Source organism: Podarcis melisellensis (assembly GCF_964234715.1).
Source record: "Podarcis melisellensis genome assembly, chromosome: 4".
In the NCBI taxonomy this organism is placed as follows: domain Eukaryota; kingdom Metazoa; phylum Chordata; class Lepidosauria; order Squamata; family Lacertidae; genus Podarcis; species Podarcis melisellensis.
The window spans coordinates 41891986-41906483 of NC_138531.1; the positions used below are offsets into that span (position 1 = coordinate 41891986).

The 14498-nt window shown below is 41.4% G+C and overlaps 1 protein-coding gene across 4 annotated transcripts in view; it reads right to left on the bottom strand.

Annotated features, from left to right (window-relative positions):
* LOC309368869 (uncharacterized protein) overlaps positions 1-14498 on the bottom strand; it is a 269378-nt gene that overhangs the window by 196855 nt on the left and 58025 nt on the right. The gene's annotated exons all lie outside the window — the stretch shown is intronic.

Below are 14498 nucleotides of genomic sequence, written 5' to 3' on the forward strand. Positions count from 1 at the left end.
CACCGCTCCTCCCCGGGAAGAAAGGTTGAGTGGAGACCTACATCAGGAACAAGGGAGGAATCAAATCAACCTTACCCAATAGTTGAACCGGGAATCAAAGGCCATGGGGGGGGGGGACTCTGAATCATGCTGGGTTTGATTTCCAACAATCCTATTCCCACCAAGCTACCATAAACTCATGAGTACAATCAGTCTGCCCTTCATTTACAGGCATTAAAAAAAAATAAAAGAAAAATATATTTCCCTGATATAGAAGATAAGGGTCCTCTTTCCGGGTAAACTTTCCCTTCCCTCGGGCTGAAATTCATGGTTTCTCTTTCACAGGAAGCAGTTTGATTTTTCAGAATGCAAACAGACATCGAGATGACCACATCAATAGCTACTGATGCCCTTTCTGTGCAGGCAGGTGTGCTAACTTAGCTTGCCTCAAACAGGTAATATTATTTTCTCAAACATTCTGAAGTCCATCTGATTTCTTATTTTCCTTTCTTTCTCTTCCTCCTTCCCTCTCTTTGTTTCCAGTGAATAGCATCTGCATTCACAGTTTTGAGGTAGGTATTTTTAAGCAGAAGCTAATTGTTCCATTCGAAAAGTGGAGCACATTGAAAAGAACTCTGTGATGACGCAAGTGTGTGGCAAGGACGTTTCATCCACTAAGAATATGTCATCATTGGTCATTCTCATCAGCTTTGTTTGATAGCTGTTTGGAAGCCACCCAATGGCCTTATTAAAAGAGAACACTCATTCAATATCCCAATCTATTGGACTTTGCAGCTTTAGGAAAGACCCGAATAGGCACAAAATGCCTTCAGATCCAATATGGACGACCCCGCTCCCCGACATCAGCTGCTCACCTTTGCTGCCTTTCCGGTGCATAACCATTATCACTGCTCACACCAACAGCATGATTGCCATTTTACCATATTGGTCAGGAGAGCATACCCTCCCCAACAGCAACTTGAATTAAACACACCTTTCTTTCTATACCGAGGCTATTTTATATGCACGGCGTGCTTCTGAGATGGCAGAGGTGGTAGGGGGAAGTGGCAGTGACAAAGCGGAGAACTGGGAGACCAGTGCTTCACCCTTTATCGCTGCCATTTCAGATTGATTGCGCACATAATGTTTTTGATATCTCTGTGACAGAGTGGTGGAGGCAACAAAGGTAAGCTACAAAGGAGATGCAAGCAACTGTGCAAGGAGCTAGACCGTCGGCTGACTCGAAGAAATTGGTTTTGCAGCACTTCTTGTAGCAGAGGAGTTTATTGGGAAGAATTTTCTGACAGTGACAGCTGTTCGACAGTGGAATGGACTCACTCGGAAGGTGGTGGACTCTCCTTCCATGCAGGGGCGTAGGAAGGGGGTTGCGGGGGGTGCGGTCTGCCCCAGGTGCCATCTCTGAGGGGGGTGACAAAAAGGCAGGAGGACCACGCCGCTGCCATGCACGGAGGATTGCCCCCCCCCACACGGCGCATCACCCCGCCCTCCCCTAGGTGCACGGCATGGTTGCCGCTCTGGGCGCCCATGCAGCCAGCTCCGCCACTGCTTCCTTGGTGGGTTTTAAGCAGAGGTTGGATGACTACCTGTCATGTATGATTGAGTTGAGATTCTTGCAGTTGAACCAGATGACCTTTGCAATCCCTTCCAACTCTACAATTCTATGATTTTCAAAAAAAGTACCATATATCTATAATGGAAAGATCATTAAACATGTAACCATCCCTCCTCTTTTCTAGAGTGTTACGATACAATTCTAAACACACTCACTAGGGAGTAAGCCCCATGGAACACTGTGGGACATGTTTGAGTATGTTTGCACAGCATGAATGACTCTTGCTTTCATGTACATGAGTATAAAGAACATATTTTCCCAGTAATTCAGTACCAGTGTTTAGTGCACGCACATTCCACAAAGCAGAGGAAATCTATGCATTTTTTAAAATTCAATGCATCCTTATGCAATTTCCCAAAACATAATGAGTATGGGTTTTTTTAAATAGACCTCTCACATATTTGTTAATATAACATTTTATAAATGGTAAAAATACTGGTTTGGTAGTTCAGTGGAAGACAGGCATCTTTGTATGCATTTTATTGATACTGAAAATATTCCTTTTCCTCTGAGGAGGCAGCACATTTGAATGAGTATTTCATTATTTGCAATACCTTACAGGGCCATAAGGTTGATCATTTGTGTTTTCTACTTGAGGAAAATGAAGTTTTCACTGATCCCAAATACTGTTGTCATGGTAAGGAAACTAACCTCACGCAACTCTTTTTTTCAGTGCACAAATTCAAACACTCTGCATGATCCAGAAATTCCATCTGAAAAATGTGCATATGCTCAGTAATTAAAATAAAATGTCATGGAAATACGTATTTCATAAGTGTTACATTAAGAATTGCTTAATATGCACCATGACAGAAAGTTCTCTCACAAATTTAAAGGAAGCATAATATGAAACAGGTCTACTAACACCTTTCTTAATCCTGAATTAGACTTATGTCTGAACTATTAACCTGTTACCACCTTTAATTTAGACTCGATTAGCATTGATTTTAAAACCTAATACTATAATACTCTATAACAAGAATAATGGACTTTTCTTTTTACTGCAAAGTAGGTCCATATACTTCATAAAACTTTCATTCTCTACTTTACTACTGCATTTTATTAACCACAATGACCTAGTTAATGTGATGCATGGTTCATAGCAAATGGTTGCCCAAATAATTTTGATCAATGCTTATCATTATAATTCATCCAACAGCAATTCAAACTAGTCTGTGACAAAACATAGGGGAGGGCATAGGAAAAGCAAAATTGAAGTCAATACCTTTCCCAGGAATTTTAATGCCAGTTGCAAAGCACTGAATAGTAAGCATTCTAATGTTCCAAAGATTCCCAAAGGATGCCACATTCAGCAAACTGAGCTCAGCAAACACACAAGCTAAGTGCACAGGGCTATTATATAATTGCCAGTGCTGCAAACTTCTATAGGCCACAATTCTCTGCATGTACAGGAGCAGGGGAGGGAACTCGCTGAATAGCAAGTGAGGCCAGGCTTAAGGAGAGACCCGGGGCCATATTGAGAGATGTGGAGGGCCTGAGGTTCCCATCCCCTACAAGAAAGCCTCTGAAAAATCATTGTGGATACCCTGAATATCCATGAACATTACTAGAAACAAGCAGCATCTATAGAAGACTCCAAACCAGGAAGCAAATAGTGGGCCATTTGCTCCACTGACAAATAACGAATGGCTATTTGCTGGCAGACACTCCAAGTGTCCCTGTTTTCCAGGGACATCCCTGATTTAGAGAAGCCATCCGGGTTTCTGATTTGATCCTGGAATGTCCCAGTTTTCCTTAGGACATCCATATTTTCACTGGAGAAATGTTGGAGGGTATGGAATTATCCAACCCCCGAGTCATCTTGTATAGGAAAGGGGTTTTTTATGTTTAATGTTTTACTATGTTTTTATATATGTTGGAAGCTGCCCAGAGTGGCTGGGGCAAGCCAATAAAATGTGTGACGTATAAATAATAAATTTTTCATTATGAAATGGGACGTCCCTATTTTCATCGGAGAAATATAGAAGGGTATGTGTTGGGTGTGGACTCAGCAGAACTTTAGGATGAAAACTGGTGCAAAGGTGTTTTTGCAGGACTATGAAACAAAAATGTAGATATAGTCAGTTCACATTGGTTACATCACGATATCAGTCAATGCCATTAAAAATTGCTGGACAGATTGCAGATCTGTACCTTGATTGCACAGGTCACAGAATTTGAAATTGAAACTCCAGCCCTAAAGTCAAACAAATCACATCTGTTTCACAGACAGTACTGAAGGTTGCAGGGGATATTTTTAGATCCAATTGTGGGCGTAAAAATCACACTGCACTGAAGAGATTTTGTTTAAGGAATAGCACTAATAGAAATATGGATCCTGTATAATTTTCAGCTGCACCATCACCTGACAGAAATTATGGATTCTACTCTATTATATCATTAAAACTACATTTACCTTAGATATGTGGAGTTTAGGGTTCAATGGAGTGTAAGGAAAGTGTATGGCCAAGCACATTTCAGCAGTGTGCTGCAACTGTGTAATCATTATGCAATAGAGCTTGAAAGCTGACTGCAAATGATCCTCGTGAAAAGGATCTAGGAGTCTTGGTGGACCACAAGCTTAATAGGAGTCAACAGTGTGATGCAGCAGCAAAAAACGCTACTGCTATTCTAGGCTGCATCAACAGAAGTATAGTGTCCAGATCAAGGGAAGTGACAGTACCACTCTATTCTGCCTTGGTGGACCACACTTGGAATACTGTGTCCAGTTCTGGGCACCACAATTTAAGAAGGATGTTAACAAGCTGGAACGTGTTCAGAGAATGATCAAGGGTCTGGAAACTAAGCCTTACGGGGAGCATTTGAAGGAGTTAGGTATGCTTAGCCTGGAGAAGAGGAGACACAGGAGATATGTCAGCCATCTTCAAATATCTGAAGGGCTGTCACATGGAAGAGGGACCAAGCTTGTTTTCTCCTGCCCTGCAGGGTAGGACTCGAGGCAATGGCTTCAAGTTACAAGAAAGGAAATTCTGACTAAACTTTCGGAAAAACATCCTGACAGTAAGAGCTGTTTGGCAGTGGAACGGACTCCTGCGAGAGGTGGTGGACTCTCTTTCCTTGGAGGTTTTTAAGCAGAGGTTGGATGGCCAGCTGTCATGGCGGCTGTAGCTGAGATTCCTGCATTGCAGGGGGTTGGACTAGATGACCCTTGGGTCCCTTCCAACTCTAAGATACTATAAAATAAAAATAAGTGCACAATATCATGAAATATATAGGTGCTTTATGATACAACGGCATCATCCCTATCTCTTCTCTTTCGTGCTACATCATTAAACACTTTACAATTCAACTGTGTTGCTGTTTTTCTCACCGAGGAGTAAAGAATGCTAGCCTCAAGCTTATCAACCACTAACACAACCAAAACCTTGGTTTCCAGTAGCTTCAGCAATTGTGGCATTGTTATTGTTTGGCAACCCATGCACACTGTCACAAAAAGCCATTTGTTATCACAGGAAGGGACCAAGGGTATAACCTGTAAAACTATTTTTAAGAAATAATAATAATGGACAGATTTCAGATGCTCCTCTCAAAAATCCTTTTTGTCATTACAATGGAGTACTGATGGAAGCAGTCAATTAAAAAAAAGAAATTGATTTTCTAAAGTTGACAAATTGAGTGGGGTGGACGCAGGTGGCGCTGTGGGTTAAAGCCTCAGCGCCTAGGACTTGCCGATCGAAAGGTCGGCGGTTCGAATCCCTGTGGCGGGGTGCGTTCCCGCTGCTCGGTCCCAGCGCCTGCCAACCTAGCAGTTCGAAAGCACCCCCGGGTGCAAGTAGATAAATAGGGACCGCTTACCAGCGGGAAGGTAAACGGCGTTTCCGTGTGCGGCTCTGGCTCGCCAGATGCAGCTTTGTCACGCTGGCCACGTGACCCGGAAGTGTCTCCGGACAGCGCTGGCCCCTGGCCTCTTAAGTGAGATGGGCGCACAACCCCAGAGTCTGTCAAGACTGGCCCGTACGGGCAGGGGTACCTTTACCTTTACCTAGGAAGATCACAGAAGACCCTTTCTTCATCACAGTGTCTGTGGCCTACATGAAAATGGGGCTGGCTGGTGCAGGCTGAAAGTGCACACCCTCCTGCACCAGCCAGCCTCATTTTCATGTTGTCCTCAGTAGAACTGAAGCTCATCCATTCCAGCCATGAAAAGCTCCTTCCTCCACATCCAGCTTCATCCCTGCTTTGCCAGCCCATTTGGTGGAAGGCATTCCCCGCCATGTCGCTTTAAGGAGGCCCTTCCCGTTTCATGACCTGTTCTCTCCTGAGGTATGAAAATAGGTTCCAAACTTAATAGGTTCTCCTCACTTCAAAACCAACATAAAAGCTGGTTGTACAAAAGACCCACATCAAACCGTTACATTTTTATGCGGTTCATTTGATTGTTCATTCAATCAACAGTTTTATATTGAGCTCACCCTTTCCCCCCCAGGATGAGTCCTCACAAAGTGTATGAAACCAATTGTAAAATATATTTTAAAAAACAACAATTTAAAGTCTACAATTGTATTCCTGTAAAAAGAGCAGTAAACACGTCAAAAAGACATTGCAAAGAAAAGAATAAATAAAAAGTAGATTTAAAAAGTGGATGGCAAAATAGCAGAATAAGGACTTCATTTCATCCGCAAGACTGGGGGTGTGGTGCTGATGGAAGAATCCTGACAACAATAGTTGAATTATGGTGGATTATATTTCATGCAAAAGGCAATGGTGGTGCAAGAAAAGGACCCAGAAGCTTCTCATCCTATTAAAGCATTATTTTAAAAAGAAATTCAACATTCCAATTTAGTTCAGTATAAGACATTTATTCTCCCTAGTCAGATGGCTGCATACATCATGTTTTGAATTTACTACCATAACATGCCACTTATATAAAAATCATTGCCTTTTACAGTGATTTTTTATTCTTGGCTGTAGCAATGCATCCTATTTATATGCACACCAAGTACTCTTAAAATAACTCCAAGCATATCTAAACTCAAAGAAAACCAATCCAAGGATTCAAGACAACCACCTGGTAAAATGCTAATGGCATATTTAAAACAGAACATGTTGATATATAAGGATATTTCAAATTGCCTTGTATAAGGTTGGCAGTATCAGATAGATAAAGTGAATTCTAATTAAATCCACAGGAATTTTCTGGGACTCCGGAACTCCAACTTGTCCCAGTTTGCTGATGTATGGAACTATATGCTAGTGAGTTTCAGCTAAATGAATACACTGCTGCAAAGCCGCTCTTACTGAACCTGAAGCTCTGATTAAGCATTAGAAACCCAAGGGAATTAATTTGCAACCTCTGTAGTAAGCGCAACACTTGTGTTGAACAAATAGAAAAATCGACTGGCGTAAATGAATTTTGGTGGGTAAGCAAAATAATAATAATGAGGTGCCCATGTCAATGACACGGGTGCCTGCTGGCAGACTGCGACAGATTTAATGTCAAAAGCTTTTAGTGCTCCTCAGCACTTCACGTTTCCAACCCCACCCCATGGCCTATAATGGGCAATTTATATGACCTTTGACGAGTTTATTGCAAGCCTTGCTTTAAAAACATAATTCACACCCACACATGGCAACTAGTTGTGGGCATAACTAGTTTCACCCATAAGGAGCAGAATATCCAGGTTCAAGACTATAGCACAATTGCCCGCAAGCATTAATGGCATAGTTCTGCCCTTATGTGGAGAGCTTTCCTTCCATAAAATGCCAACGCAGAGGGTGTGATTTGGATCGATTCTGTAGGGTGGAGGGGGCTGGGCTTTAACACTTTGCCCCATTCTGGGGTCCCTATCCAGATTGTGGCTCCATACCTGCAATGTGCTTTGCAAGTACAGGCCATGCTTGTTTCAGAGAATTTTTTTTTTTTAATGTAAATTGCAGGTGTGGGGACCCTGATCCAAATCAGGATTGCAGCAGGGGAGAAAGCCCCCTTACTACCCCTTCCAGCTCCTTGCTGCCTTTTCTAAGGTCCCAATCTAAATCACCTTGAAAACACTGGGAATTTATTTTTCATTTTTCGGTGGGCTACACTCAAGGATAGAACTAAATCATTAATGTCATCTATAGTTTGGGGCCTTAGATGGGTGGTCAAATTATTTATATGACCAGTTGCTATGCATTGCAATCAACAAGAAATTAAGCCAGCAAGAAGAGTTTCTTCAGAAGCTGGTGTGAATGAAGAAGAAGAAGAAGAGTTTGGATTTGATATCCCGCCTTTCACTCCCTTTAAGGAGTCTCAAAGCGGCTAACATTCTCCTTTCCCTTCCTCCCCCACAACAAACACTCTGTGAGGTGAGTGGGGCTGAGAGACTTCAAAGAAGTGTGACTGGCCCAAGGTCACCCAGCAGCTGCATGTGGAGGAGCGGAGACGCGAACCCGGTTCCCCAGATTACGAGACTACCGCTCTTAACCACTACACCACACTGGCTCTCAGGGGCCATTTCATAGGGTTCCAAGAAGTCCTGGAGTGCTGATTGATGGAGACCCCTTTCCTTCCTCTCAAAGAAAAGATCATTGTTAGCTGGAATTCACAGAATAGGAAAAGGTAATATAGCTACTTGAAATGTTCAAAGCTTGGTGCTGATGGCTCAGAGGCTTCTGCAGACAACACTGCAGAATCACTCTAGAGTGTCTTGCAAAACAAGAGTAGGCCAGGCAGACTTCACAATGGGTCTGTAAGGCATCTGTCTGAAACTAGCCAATGGGAATCTATACAAACCTGTCTTCGTTAGTACAAGTGACTCGTAAGTAACCAACCTACCACGTTTCCCACTCCCATACTGTAAGCCATAATGTGTTCCTGTGGTTAGACAAGAGTAAGGAGGACCAAGAACCATTAAATAAATGAAAAGAAAACCTGTCTTTGCCAGGAAAACACTATGATGAGAGGATATTAGAGACGTATGAGGACAATATATGCAAATCATGCCCAACTCATATGTGCAGTGCATCACTATGAACATTCTCCAACTTATACCTCATCACCAAGGGCCTGAGGGCCAAAGTACACAGCCATCCTTGTGTATGCCTCATTCACACCAAAGTAGCTCCTTGACATGAAAATGAGGACATGGGGAAGTGATGTAAAACCCTTCCTCTGCTGCACCTCTTTCTCCATTGCTCCAACTTGGGGGGGGGGGAGAATGTATGGCCCTCCAGGTTTTTTTGGACTCCAGCTCCCATCATTGTGACCATTGGCCATGCTGGTATAGTAGTTGGGGCTTTAAGTATTTCCTTGCTATTATTATTAAAATTTATATACTGCCCTATACCCCCAGGTCTCAGGGTGGTTCACAAGATAAAATCACTATATAAAAAACACAAAATAATCAAAATATAAACAGAAAGAGGCAAATAAGCCCACCAAGACATAAAAACTATTTTAAAAAAATTAAAAATACAATTAAAAAGCAGTTTGAAAGAATGAGACAGTACTCTCTGTTGGGCAGCAGCAGTCCTTTTGTAGTCCGTCAGGGCCTGTCCTAGGCCAGGTGGAGAGAGGCAGGAGCATAACCCTCACTGTTACTTACAAGTCTCAAAAATAAGCTGGACTGAAAGGAAATTGCTTAAAGCATTGTGTGTCACTTGTCAGTAGTAGGCAGGGCCAGAAACAAGCTGACAGAGCAATGAATAGAATAGCTACCTTTCTTCAGGAGGCTAGATTCCCCTCCCACTTCTCTATCCTCCAACCAGACTGTCCTGAACCGCTGGCCTACCTGGCAGCAAGTCCTGGGGTCAAGCCACACAAGCAAAATCCAAAGTACAGGAAACACAGTCCAGGGTCAATCCAAGTAGTGAAGTCTGAAGTCCAACAGTCAGGAGACAGTCCAAAGTCAAACCCAAAGCACAGTCCCATAGAGGTCCAGGAGCACCCAAACCAAGGTCCATCAATATGGACAGTTGAAGAGACACAGCACCTCAGCTCTGCTTCCCTTTTATACCTTGCATGCAGCACCTGGGCTTGATGACACATGTGACCCTCACCTGTTCCAAGCCTATTCCAACTGAGAAATCACACCCCTCCTCCCAGAACTAGCAAGCCTCAACAGGCCAGCTAGTGAGCTGGGCTGTGGGCCCTCAGCCAACTGGAGTGCCCCGCTCACTGCCCCCTACACCTCAGAGCCCACCGCGTTCATAGAGACAGGGCCCCCTCCAGCTCTGGTGATGGGTCTTGCTGCTCAGGTGCACTGACCCCCAGCTCCTCACCATTCTCCATCACCCTGTGAGTATTCCCTTCCCCACGCCCTGCTTGCCCCAGTGTGTCCCAGTCCCACCCCTCACCGGGATCCTTTTCCCAGTTGTTCTGCCAGTTCATGACACAGAAAAACAGGAATCATTGTCAGAACTCAAGGACACATTCCAGCCAGGCAAAAATATTAATGGAGGATTTTTATCAAGACCGGTGAGGAGCAGTAGCTTGTTGAAAGGAGGTGTAGGTACAGAAGGGCTGTAGCTTGGGGGAGGGTTCTTTCATTTGGCCCCTGCATGTAAGGTCCCCCCACTCTTGGCTTAAAGAAATGAAGTATACCACTAGGCAGGTGGGGAGGGTTTCGCTCCCCTCCATTATTTTTTCTTTAGGGAAAAAAATTAATACTGTGTTTAAAGGAGTAGCTTTTACATGCATAAGATCCATACACACTTTATCTGTAAACAGTAACCTCTTTCCAGTATAGAGACAACCCATGAATCTATCCATCCCACAGACTGCATCCTGGAGCAGACTGCTTCTACATTTTTCATCATGGTTTATTATTTCTATTTTTTTAATGAAATGAAATGTAACAATTCTCCTTATGTATTTAACCATAAGACAGTTGAGAAAGAATTTAATAAACAGATAACTGCACAGAGTTGCAAAATCCAGTTCCAGTTTCTGTGTTGTACGTCTAGGTTCCTTTGGTCTTCAAGTTCCAAAAAGTTACTCCAAATCTCCTGAAAGCATTTTTCTTTTTCTGGTTGTTGAACAGGACTTTCTCGTGGGTTGGCAGCTGCAGAAGATCCTGCATCCAACCTTCTATGCTTGGTGTGGCTTGGGGCTACCAAAATTGTAAGATTATTTGCTGTGGCATTAGAGTGGTCTAACACAATCATCTTTCCTACCCTTCTGACAGCTCCCAGTTTGATAGGTATGCAGCTGTATATAACTGATTAAACCCGAAATCCAATAATTTATCCAGAGCCAAATGAACTTGCGTTTGTACTTGCTTCCAAAAGAGGCACTTCCAAAGGAGGCATGTCAAGTCTGCCTATGGCAGCCTGTATCAGTGTTAACATTTCTGAAGAATGCTTGGCTTTTTTTTGGTAGGCAAGATGTTCTTCAGAGCCTTGTCAAATGTCATTTTATATATTGAACATTATGCCTTCTGTTGACACTGAAAACTGATTTTTCATGCATGAGTTTTCAAAGGTTTCCAGCGTGTCTAATCAATAGTCAATTATACCCGTTTTTGCTTTGCTTGTCAAAAAATTATGTATAGTTTATGTTACAGTATCTATTGAGAAACTGAAATACCACTGAAAGGCAGAGCGCTCCCTATCAATTGATCCTATTCCTAAAATTAGGTGCTTCTTAAAATTCCAATCTGCATGTTTCTGAGAGGACAAATATGAATTATCTTTCCTTTTAATTTTTGAAAAAATATGCAGTCACTATGGTGACCATCTACAGCATTTTGGTAGCTCTGTGTGTATCGGTGGACTTTGCCTGAAATTGTTCCGGTGTTTTCCCTCACACTGTATAAAATGAATTAATACTGAGGTAAGAGAACAGTGAAGTAAGTCTCCTTAAAATGCTTGCCCATAATGAGAAATGAAAACGATTTGCTACATCAAATTGGAACTTGACAATCTCATAAATTGTTCTACTTCTTAGCAGGTGATGGAAAATCACTGTTATAATGAGCTGATAGAGTATTTTAAAGGGAGCCTGGGACTTAGTGCTAGTAATATGGGATACATGGACTACAGCAGATATATACAAAATTGATCAGGTTGTAAAATTTAAGGGCCTTGAATGAAGAGCCCTTGCCATTGTTACCCATCCAGATATGAAAGAAGATACTCACCAGTATCTATGGTCTCCTATTGTTTCTCAAAGCCCTGTATAATTAGAATTTTATAATTTTTATCAGAAGGATCTTCCTCAGAGTATGACCTTGTATAAGGGTACTTCCACACTGGGGATATTGTAAATAGGTCATTTGATTGTCAAATATCCAGCAACAGGCCTCTTCTAACTTATTGGATTTCCCCCAGAAATGGTGAATCCAGATCAAATTGGTAGGCAGCGAGGAACACAAGCTGGCATCTTGATCCTGAAAACTTTGCATGAGTACTGCAGAAAATCATCCATCAGCATCGGTCTCGTGGCTGTTGTTGACTTCTATGCCACCCTATCATTGCATAAATCCATCTGGGTCTAGACTCTTAGCATTGCTCCTTGCACAGAATCTCACTTCAAATTTAATCTCCTTGTCTTCTGACCATCTTGGACAGAAGCTGATACTGACTGACTAGAGGTGCCTCAGGAATTTGATATTTGTGGATTCTAATTCTAACTCACCTGAACTTGACCTTCTCTGATGAATATGTGGATTGGTTGTCTAAATATTGCAATGCAGCTGTGGCTCAAAAATGGATTTAATAGCCAGTATATTTAAAATACATATTTAAATGTAAATAAACTAAGGGAAAAAGAAAATGGAATAGACTAAAGTCAGAAAACATGAAGAGCTGATGCAGACCAGAAATAGATTCATCTATCTCTAGTACAGTGGTACCTCGGGTTAAGTACTTAATTTGTTCCAGAAGTCCGTACTTAACCTGAAACAGTTCTTAACCTGAAGCACCACTTTAGCTAATGGGGCCTTCCACTGCTGCCATGCCGCCGGAGCACGATTTCTGTTCTTATCCTGAAGCAAAGTTCTTAACCCGAGGTACTATTTCTGGGTTAGCGGAGCCTGTAACCTGAAGTGTATGTAACCTGAGGTACCACTGTACAGACCAGAACTATGTGTGACCCTGATAGTACAACCTTTTATTGACTGTCATCAAAATATTTTCCCTGGTGTTCTACTGAATGTCACCTCAGGGCTCATCACATGAGATGACTGATAAACTATAACTAAGAAACAAACTAAAATTCATTATACTTTGCACTGTCCAGAGTAGTCAAATGTAATCTTAACACTCTTCTTTTGTTTGGTTACCACCAAAATATATGGAATACAATATACTAATAGAGTATGTGGGTCTAAAAAGCAGTCAGTAGCACTTCACAGTGTAAATAAATATTTTATTCTTCCTAAGCATAAATATTCAACTAATAGTTACACAGAGAAAAGGTTTCTGGGTTTTGGCACATCATTCATTGTGAGCGACTACTGTTTTGAGTAAAAATGGCTAGTTGGGTATCTATCTATATCTATATCTATATCTATATCTATATCTATATCTATATCTATATCTATATCTATATCATCTATATCTAATCTATATCTATCATCTATCTATCATCTATCTATCATCTATCTATCTATCTATCTATCATCATCATCATCATCTATCTATCATCTATCTATCTATATCATCTCTCTATCATCTCTCTATCTATCATCTATCTATCTATCTATCTATCTATCTATCTATCTATCATCTATCTATCATCTATCTATCATCTCTCTATATATCATCTATCTATCATCTATCTATCATCTATCTATCATCTATCTATCTATCTATCTATCTATCTATCTATCTATCTATCTATCTATCATCTATCAATCATCTATCTATCTATCATCTATCTATCATCTATCTATCTATCTATCTATCTATCTATCATCTATCTATCTATCATCTATCTATCATCTATCTATCATCTATCTATCTATCTATCATCTATCTATCTATCTATCTATCTATCTATCTATCATCTATCTATCTATCATCTATCTATCTATCATCTATCTATCATCTATCATCTATCTATCATCTATCTATCTATCTATCTATCTATCTATCTATCATCTATCTATCTATCTATCTATCTATCTATCTATCATCTATCTATCTATCTATCTATCTATCTATCATCTATCTATCTATCTATCTATCTATCTATCTATCTATCATCTATCTATCTATCACAATCATAGAATTGGTGAGCTGGATGGGACCCCAAGGATCATCTACACTAATTTCCTGCAATGCATGAATCTCAACTTAAGCATCCATGGCAGATGACCATCCAACCTCTGCTTAGAAACCTCCAATGAAGGAGAGTCCACTGCCTCCCAAGGGAGTCCATTCCACTGTTGAACAGCTCTTCCTGTCAGAAAGTTCTTCCTGAAGGTTAGTCAGAATCTCCTTTCTCGTAACTTGAAGCCATTGGTTTGGGTCCTAGCCTCCAGAGCAAGAGAAAACTTGCTCCATCTTCTATGTGACAGCCCTTTAGTTATTTGAAGATGGCTAGCATATTTCTTCTCAGTCTCCTCTTTCACAGACTAAACATACCCAACTACCTCAACTGTTCCTCACAAGGCTTGATTTCCAGACCCTTGATCATCTTGGTTGCCCATCTGTCCCTTTAGGAATTCATTTTGCTAGTTTGGGCCCAGTTCTCCAATCTGTTAAGGTTATCTTGAATCTCATGAAATTGGCTGTCTCTCCCAGTTTGGTGTCATCTGCAAATTTGATAAGCATCCCCTCAACCCCTTTATCCAAGTTGTTTATAAAGATGTTGAAAACAATGGGGCCAGGACAGAACACTTGTCCCTTTTTTCCAGGATGACAATGAACCATTAGCAAACCACTCTTTGGGTTTGGTCAGTCAACCAGCTACAAATCCACCTAACACTGGCAACTTACT